The 9,948-nt window shown below is 39.7% G+C and overlaps 1 non-coding gene across 1 annotated transcript; it reads left to right on the forward strand.

Moving 5' to 3' along the window:
• Positions 1-5,513: 5,513 nt before the first annotated feature.
• Positions 5,514-5,620, forward strand: LOC141644836 (small nucleolar RNA R71). Its single transcript, XR_012544440.1, has one exon. It is a non-coding gene; the product is annotated as a small nucleolar RNA R71 (small nucleolar RNA).
• Positions 5,621-9,948: the final 4,328 nt, after the last annotated feature.

Genomic DNA, 9,948 nt, shown 5'->3' on the forward strand with positions numbered 1-9,948 from the left:
ATACCATGCGGTCTTCTACTTCCCTAATGCCTAGAATGTGGCGTAGTCGTCCCAATGTGATAAGAGTGACAAACAAAAAAATATATACAATACTATACTACAAAAGAAAGAACATGTTTTTGGGATTTTTTAAATTTTTCAATTTTTTTTATCATTTTTGAAATAAGGGTTAGATGTTAGAAGGTTAGATGTTAGAATTTACCATCCCCACACTAGTATGAACATTGCTCTCAATGGACAAAATGATAGGAAATTATGCAAATGCATAAAACTATATGAAATGCATGAATTTTACACTAAATGCATACTACATGAAATATATTTACATATGATGAAAACTAAACTATGCTATATGATGCATGCTTTCTATTGGTCGGAGAGCTAATTTAAATTAACTCGGGGTGCCTATGAATGAACTTCCCCAAACCAAACAAAACACTATTTCTAGTGCAAAAATAAGGAAGTTTATTCACAAGGCATGCAATGCAATGCAATGCATGAAAAGTAAGTTGTCATTTTGGATTCTTTATGGTGGGAGCAAAAAAGATAGTCACCTCAATGTTGCCGAGGTATGAGTCCTTTGATGGTGCTAGGACTCAAAAACTCTTAGCCATCAAAGAGTCCAAAATGACTCTCTAAATGCTCTAAAGTACAAGTTATACAAGTTATGCAAGTTATGAAAACATGCGATAAAAACAAAGCAAAAGGAGGGGTAGGAGACTCACAATGGTAGGTTGAGATGCTAATGTAAGCCATCAACCCCTTAGTTGGTTGTCCTCCTTCATACTTTGTCAACAATCAACTATCGCTCATATCATGATCATCATCTTCCTCCATGGAACCGGAGGCATCATCATCATCTTCTCCATTTAAACTTTGCTCATTGTCATCATGGCTTGATTCACTACCTTCCCCATCCTCATCATCAACCTCCTTCTCACTCCTAGCTCCCCGGACATCCCTTTCTTCATCTTGAGAAGCTTGAGGAAAGCACACCTTCTTATCTGCCTAATCCGGCAAAGGACTCTTAGAGTCAAGTTGTCCTTGCCTTGCAAGATGGTAAAGTGGTGGGTATTGGGTGTAATAGGCGTTCACCCGATCCTTGTAAGCTTCTCTATGGATATACTTCATTAACTTGGTCAAATAGTCATTGCCTTCCACAACACTTAGGTCATTTGTTGTGAACTCTTCGAAGGCAAAGGGATAGGTCGCTACAACAATGGAGGAGGGCTCTTCAATCGGATTTTGTTGTTGGTTTATGATGGTCTTGGCAAGCTTGGAGACGGGGATAAGGTAGTTGTTTCGGCGAGTGAAAATGTGGCATATTGTCCTTGGCAAGACAATAGAGTCGGCACCCCTGATAATACATTCATATCCTTGGGCGGAATTATGATGCTTTACCCAATGGAATTTGTGAATTAATGTGCTCATATCAAGGAGATTACCACCTTTAACCGGTTTATATGCTTTGTTTTCATTGAATTTTGGGTTAAAGTGTTTGGCTAACCTCGTTATCAAGCCTCTATTAACAATAAAAGCCAAATTTTCTTTTCCTTCTTTGAAGTCCAACCATCTCTCTAACAACAATTGGAGAATATTGTAATCATTCATTTACTTTCCATGGACATTCATTCTAGACTCCAAGTAGGTAAGTTCGAGTTCTGTCATGTGGTTAGCTTCCTTTCTTGCGATCAAGGTGTTGGAAATGGACCTATGCTAATACTGGATACCCGGATGGTGGATATACAAGGCATTGCATTCTCTAAATATAGTCAATTCTCTTCCAGCAATTGCCTTCCAAAGGGGTTTGGCATCAAAATTGTGGGGTTTTTTGAAGAATTTTCAATGATCACAAAGTCCAAACACCTTTTCGAAATCATCCTTTATCATTTTCCTACTTTGGTTCTCAAGCCGGAATTCAACGTATCTTTGAGTCTCAATCTTATACTCCCTCAAAGAACTAATGAATTCCAAGGTTAAGGAGTGGTAAGTCAATTCATTTATCTCAAATAGGGTAGACAACTCCATAGCCTCGAAGAATGCTTTGGTTTGGTCAAGCACTCCCAGTTTTTCCGAATTATCTTGGAATACAAATTTTGTGGCAATACTTTCTTCTTAGCATGGGATTCAAATGCAATTCTATGCTCATTGTAAATGAAAGTTACCTCCGAATAATCCTTAAGTTGCTCGATCTCTGATATAGTAGTAGTAACTTCCTCAATGGCCTCAATGACTTCCCTTGCTTACTCTCTAGGTTGTTCCACTACCACCAAAGCCTTTGATGCTAGAACTTTTTGCCTTTTTGATAGATTTGGGGATTTTGATGCTTGAGTATTACTTTTTGTTCTTTCCATGATGATTCCTCCTTGCAATTGATGTCAACAAACCTTTGATAAGCTTGAATGTTTTTCTCTTCTTCCAACTTCAATCAATTTCTCAATCAATTTGGGGTTTCTCGAATTTGCCTAAACCCTAGAAATATTTTATTGATTTTGGGAAGATTTTAATGTTAAATGGTCTAATTTTTGACAAAGGAGTGATTTGAATTGAATTTGAGTTTGCAATGAATTTTGATGAATTTGGTTGAGTATTTTATGGTTTTTGATGATGGGGTTGATTGTTGTAGTGAGGGAATGTGTTTGTGTTTGTGAATGAAGAAATAGAAATGAGGATTGAAGGTTAAAAATCTCGTGTTTTAAGTCTTCAAGTAGGTAGGGACGCTCGAGCAATGTTGGGGACGGGCAGATTTTGCTTCAGCTCTTTTGTTTACTCCTTGGGGACGCCCATCCTGAGAAGGGGTCGAGCGAGCTGAGTTGAGGAACGCTCGTCTCGATATCAGCTTGCGCGGATTCTGTTACAGCTTTCTTTTTTATTTGCTTTGCTCCAATCCCCACGGGCTCAGGTCTGCTTGTGGGGATCGCCTTCCCGCGACTTTGATTCTACATTTCCTATTCTTCCATCATGGGGTTGCACTACAAATGCTTGATTAGCCTAGGCAATTGCTTCCCCACACTTGATCATCAAACACTACACATTTCAAACACATTAGAAACCCTCCCTCACTTGCTCTCATGTCACAAAAATTCTTATAACAAAGCATATAAGATGCAATACAAAAAATGAGTAATGTACAAATTAAATAAAATACAAGTTAAGAGGTTAGAATATTTACAAATGGTGGTTTAGGGAGGACTCCACCAAACTCTCCTTCATTTGAGAGATGTCAATGGGGTAAAGCAAGGGCGTTGTTGATGTTGCACAACGCCTTGTAGAAGTAATCAAAGGCTTGTTCATTCTCATGGTAGAGTTATTGCATAAACCTTGGCACATTATTTTCTTCATTCATGTAATAGTTCGAGTCAATGTTATGGTGACAAGAATCTACAAAGCCTTGGTCTAGGGTCATAGCATTTCCAATGTAAGGGTTAACCAATCCGTCAAATTCGTCATCCCATAGACCATATACTTCCTTTGCTTCTTTCCCCATGTTGGGAGGATCATGAGTTGGCTAGAGCAACTCTTCTTTGTCATGGTCAATGAGGCCTTCATTGATACTTGTCATGATGGGTGAGATTGCAAGCTCTCATTCTTGTTGTGAAAAATTTCATGCTCTCCGAATAGAGCCACTTCAATATCATCCACCTCTTTCTTTCAATTGGGCGGTGTTTCCTTGCCTTCTTTGCTTGGATTTCCATATTTGACTTGACCATTGAATGGGGATTACACTTTCTTCTTGTCACCTTCCTGGCTATAGTGATCAACCATAAAGCATGGCTCAAGCAAGTTGGGAGCTCTCATAGCCTTATCAAGATTAAAGGTGATTGTTTCATCACCATCTTCAAGTGTGAGCATCTCGTTCTTCACATCAATCACCGCTCTGGCAGTGTGTAGGAATGGTCTTCCTAGAATGATCGGTATATTGGAATCTTCCTCCATATCAATAATAAATTTGTTCCCCGGTATGAAAAACTTTCCAATTCTCACGGGCACGTCTTCCCATACCCCAAGTGGCTTCTTTGTTGTTTGGTACGCCATTTTTATAGTCATGTTAGTGCACTTGAGTTCTTCCACTCCTAGCCTTTCACATACTGAATACGGCATGACACTCATACTTGCACCTAGATCACATAGTGCTTTGTTGATTGTAGTGTCACCAATGGTACATGGAATGGAGAAACTTCCCGGATCTTTGAGCTTAGGTGGGGAATTCCCTTGAAGTATTGCGCTACTTATCTTTGTGAATGCGATGGCTCCAACTTCCTAATGGACTTCTTCTTAGTAAGGATGTCTTTCGTGTATTTTGCATAGGCTAGAACATGGTTGATCAACTCCGTGAATGGGATGGAAACCTCTAGGTTCTTCACAATCTCCATGAACTTTCCAAGTTGCTCATCAAGCTTGAGCTTGGCTTGGCGACTTGGGAACGGAAGTCTAATCACAATAGGTTCTTTATCAACCTCTTTGGCCTTCCCTTCATTTCTCTTCTTCAATGAGTCATTAGTAGTTGGTTCCACTACCCTAGGATTTCTCCTCAATGGTTCCATCACATGTCATTGCTTGACACTTTCCTTAATAACATATTCATCAATTGGCTCCTTAGGTCCCTCATATCGTGTACCACTCCTCAAGTGAATGGCATTGATGGTTTCATGTCTTGTAGGAGGATTACCTTGAGAAGGTAATTGTCGTTTTTGCCTTTGGGAGTTTGAAGAGGCCAATTCGGTCATTTGTGTTTCCAACATCTTGGTATGAGCAAGGATATTGTTGATGGTAGTGTCTTTAGCTTGGCTATCTCTTTGCATTTGAGCAAATAAATCTTGTTGGCTGTTTTGCATTTGAAGGACCTTTTTTTGAACATCAAAAGCTTGGTCATTGGATTGATTGTAAGAGGGTTGGTTTTGGAATCCATGGTTTTGATTTAAATATGGTCTTTGAGTATGATTTCTCATTGGAGGTGGGTGTATGTTAGTTGAGGATTTTGAATATTTTGGCTTTTATATGAGAAGTTTGGGTAAAATTTGGTGTTTTCATTGTAATAGTTGGAGTAAGGGGTGTCATTCTTGTATGCTTGGAAAGCATTCACTTGCTCATTTGTGCCCCTACACTCTTGTTGATCATCTCCCAAAGTTCCACAATTCTCACATACTCCATTTCGAATAGAAGATGTTGCCACCATGGCATTGACTTGTTGATGTTGCTTGGGTGATTGAGAGGCCTCATTCATCTTGGCTATGGCTTTCTCAAATTTTAAATTCATTGTGTCAATATAGGAGCATAGTTAGGCACCCAAATCGGCAATTAACTGTGTGACGGAGTCAACTTCATGTCTCCCTCCTCTAGTAGCTTTTCTTGGCCTACTATATTGAGAGTTGTGAATCGCCATCTCCTCTATCTTTGCCCAAGTTTGGTTATCATCTACCTTGGTGAATCTTCCATTAAAACCCATGTTGAGCACATTCCTTCCATCTTCATACAACCCATTCCAAAATTGTTGGATTAGAAACCATTCGCTTAGTCCATGATGAGGACAAGAGCGAAATGTATCTTTGAATCTTTCCCATGCCTCATATAAAGACTCTTCATCTCTTTGCTTAAACCCGGTGATTTGGGCTCTTAACATGTTGGTCTTCTCCGGAGGTTAGAACTTCTTGTAAAAGGCGAGTGCTAACTTCTTCCATGAATCAATTCCAAGAGTGGCCTTGTCTAGGCTCTTCAACCATTGTTTTGCGGTTCCGATCAAGGAAAAAGGAAATAATACCCATCGAATTTGATCTTGAGTTACCCCCATTTGGGAAATTGCATCACAATAGTCACAAAAAGTCTCCATGTGTAGATGAGAATTCTCACTAGGCATCCCTCCAAATTGACTTCTTTCAACTAATTGTATGAATGCGGATTTGGCAATGAAATTACCGGTCAAATGGACTGGTGTTGGAGTACCATTGGGTAGGTTCTCCTCGGTTGGTACAGAATGAGAAGAAAATTTAGGCATTGTAGGTTGATTTTGTGGTTAGTTTGGAATTGGGTTCTCCTTTCCTTGTCTTTCAAAAGGGTTGGTAAACTCATCACTATCTGATTGGTTGATACCACTGTCCACAAGTTCTTCAATACCCACAATTGTTGAAGTACCTCTAACGATTCTTCTAATATTCATCAAAGTTCTTTCAATTTCGGGATCAATAGGCAAAGGTTCGCCTTGTTATCTCCTAGACATGCAAAATTCAAACAACTAGAAAACAATCAAAACTACCTTGAGGAGTTTGACTTCCCCAAGGTTAAGAAAGACACGACTAAAAACAACAAATGATAACAATTCAATTGAACACCGTCCCTGGCAACGGCGCCACTTTTGATTCGGTCGAAACTTTGTTGTCTAAGCTCACCAATCAAACTCTATTTATAATCTCAAGAAACTACTCTTAGTAGAGCGGTAATTAAAGGTCGAATCCCAAGGGACGGGTATTGTATTGATTTATCGGTTGTAGAAAGCTAATGTCTTTGGTGTCACAATTTAGGTTGAGGTTGAGATTTGTGATACGTGCATTTTATATAGTCTTTTTAGGCCTTTTCATGCACATATTTCCATGCTTTTATCGTAGTTTATGCTACGAAATGCCCCGAATTTGCTACTTTGGTGTGTTTTGCTCTATTTGCAGGAATGAACCAAAAGTAGTGAAATCGAGCCTTTTATCGTCCGTTTTGCATGCATTTGGAGGAAGAGTGAATTTGGAGCGGAGATATAGCTGTCTTGGGATGCGTGAAGCCATTTCGGGAGTTAAAAGGACAAGTCAAAGTCAAACTAACGAGAATTATGAGCTGATGAAGTTAGTATTCACTCGATCGAGTACTTTATTGGTCGATCGAGTGGATTTAGTTCAAATAATTAGTCGATCGAGTAGATTATATGGTCGATCGAACAGTTGCTATTTAGTGTTTAGTCGATCGAGTACTTTTACTGGTCGATCGAATGGTTTGAGCCTGAGTTTGCTCGATCGAGTAGTTCTAAACCACTCGATCGAGTGGATTCGCTTACGGGCTTGGGCTTTTTAGTTTATTTCCGTCATTAGGTTAAATAAATCCTATTTTCTTATAAATAAGGAGGTAGGACGTCATTGTAACTCTCTCTCTCTCTTCTCCCTTTTTTCGACACTTAATACATTGTTCCTGTTACTTCGTTCATTCCTAATTTCCGGACTTATTTCTGTAACTTTTCTTTCCCTTACTCTCTTTAAATAATGTTTATTACTCTTTTTCTTGTTCTTGCTTATTTAATTATGTCTAGCTAATTCTCTTGCTAGGATTAGGGAAGTTAATGAATGGATGTTAATTGCTAATTAGGTTAATAGATTTGTCGTTGTTGTTTTAGTCTTTGTTGTTAAACTGCTATAACTGTATCCTGCTAGTTGATTCGAAGCAATTAGCCTTTTAATTTAGGTAAGCCTTGACCTAGACCGAAAGGTTGGAAGGGGTGAGACTCGCAGTGAACAATAGGATGCTTTAGTGAGGGCGAAAGTTAAGCTAATATCATTTTAGGGCGAATTGAGACCGAAAGGAGATATTCATTGCCCCTTAGACCGACACATCGATTAATCTGTGACCTTACCCGCAATTAACTGACGTTCATTGATGACCCGAAATCCTAGTTCCCTTCTCTTACTGTTAATTTCTCTCATCTTTATCTCTCTTGCCTTAGCCTATCTAGTTTAGTTAACACAATCAAAACCCCCTATTGTGATATTAGACCGACTGAAGTAGACAAGTGAATAGTGACCGCCTCCCTGTGGAGATCGACCCTACTTATCGCTAGCTTCTGTTAGTTATATTTAGGTATTTATTTTTGGTACAGAAACGACCATATCAAATTTTGGCGCCGTTGCCGGGGAGGCAACTATTTATTTATTTGTTTAATTCCGTCTGTTTTTAGCCTCAGGGGATTTTCCCCTTGAGGCCGTTCTAATCTTTTCTTTAGTGCTGTTTTGATAGGCCTTACAGGTTCTACCTAGACAGTTCTAGGTGAAAGATTGTCAAAGGGAAAGCTTGAGTACCTTTGGCCCGTCACCTATGTCCCATTATATGGCACAGCAGGTGATTTACTGCGGGAGATGTGGTGCTGCTGAGCACAATGCAGTTCTTTGTATGGCAGAAAATGACGCGGTCTACGAGTTCAAGCTTTGGGGATGTGTTAGCCATTCCCCTGTAGTTGTGCCGCCATATCCACCCTATCAATGGCCACTGCAACAAGATCCTCCTAATATACAGAAAGAAGAGCTTGTGGAGCTGAAGTCTTTGTTGGAGACACTTGCATTCCAAGTGCAAGATGATGATAGACGCACTTGTGCGCGATTTGATAAGCTCGAGTCTGAAATTGCTCAGTTAGCTGCTGAGTCGGATAGTTGACAACCAGAAGAGGTGTACTTTACTGAGAGCGGTTTTTCCCATGAAGAAATCGTGTTGCCCAATGCTGAGGATGATTTTTATGACTCGGATGACGAATTTCTATCATATTTTAATAGTTTACACGAGGATTTCGGCCCTGTATAGGAAGAATCACTCGATCGAGTGACTTATAATAGTCGATCGAGTGAATTTCCAGAAGAACCATTCGATCGAGTAGTTCAAAGCACTCGATCGAGTGAAAATCAGGAAGAAAGTTCTCGATCGAGTGATAATTCTACTCGATCGAGTAGTCTGGCTAGTGGGAGCTTTGATTCGTCACTTGGGTTCACTCTAGATGACGATTTTGATGATGATAATGGTTACGGTGAATCTCCCCTTTTCAAGGCCGAGTTGGATGCACTTCAGGCTGAGATTTACGGGATGAAATCCACTGAGGAGGTTGACGGAGAAGCAGCTGAGTCGGTAATTGCTCCTAGCACGGCAGAGGTAATAAATTCTTTTATCTATGATTCCATCGTTGAGAGCAACCAACCGGAGGTAGTTAACGATAATTCCATTATTGTTTGTTTGAATAATATAATGCCTCATATTACTCATGCTTTGTATTTCAATAACATACCCTCTCCCAGATGGTTAATTAATTTAACTATCTTTCACCGTACTTGTCATGTCAAAATTGCGAATCTGAATCAGGACCTTAAATTATCGTCTATTGCTCCCGCGCTCCTATATTTTGTGGATAAATTTAGGAGATCTCATAGGAAATTTGTTAGACTTAAACAGTTGAACATTTTTATTTCCTATATTTTTATTCCACTTTTGTGCTACTTACATTTTTGTGTAGCACATGCGCAGATGTATGATCTCATGCTGCGCGCTTTGAGTTGTTTTGATTGTGACTGATTAGAGAAGCCTCGAAGAAAAAGGTCGAGCTGGGACCTGTCTGAAACTAGCGCTACCCGGAAGGCAATCCGGAGATTTATTTTTAATTGTTTTGCATTTTATTTCAGTTTTCAGTTGTAATAAATGGTCTTCGTGCCATTGACAATATCAGTATGCTTGTTTTGTTAGTTTGCGGGCTGTTTTTATTTACACTTTGCAGGAACACGCTGAGGATCACTCGATCGAGTACTTTTTGTACTCGATCGAGCACTTTTGCTGCTAAATCCTCTCGATTGAGCATTTATTTTACTCGATCGAGCACCTGCAAAGAGAGAACTACTCGATCGACCTAATTTCCTTTCGATCGAGCAGTTTTAGACGCCCAGTTCACTCGATCGACTACTGTTCGACTGCTATCGAGTGTTATTGACTTGGATTTGCTTCCTGTGACGATATTTGGGCTATTTAGCGACCTCCCACGTTGCTGGCTGGTTTGGGGAGGTCCCTCCTTCGCGCTATCTTGTGAGTTTTCCGTATTTACTCTCTTCCTCTTTTAGTTTGAATTTCCTTTCCATGTTTTGGTACAATGAGGGCATTGTACGGTTTGGTTTGGGGAGGTTATGCATCCATATCTGTGTCTGCATCTTGTTTTTATTATTGCATTTTTGT

This window comes from Silene latifolia, chromosome 2 (genome assembly GCF_048544455.1).
Source record: "Silene latifolia isolate original U9 population chromosome 2, ASM4854445v1, whole genome shotgun sequence".
In the NCBI taxonomy this organism is placed as follows: Eukaryota; Viridiplantae; Streptophyta; class Magnoliopsida; order Caryophyllales; family Caryophyllaceae; genus Silene; species Silene latifolia.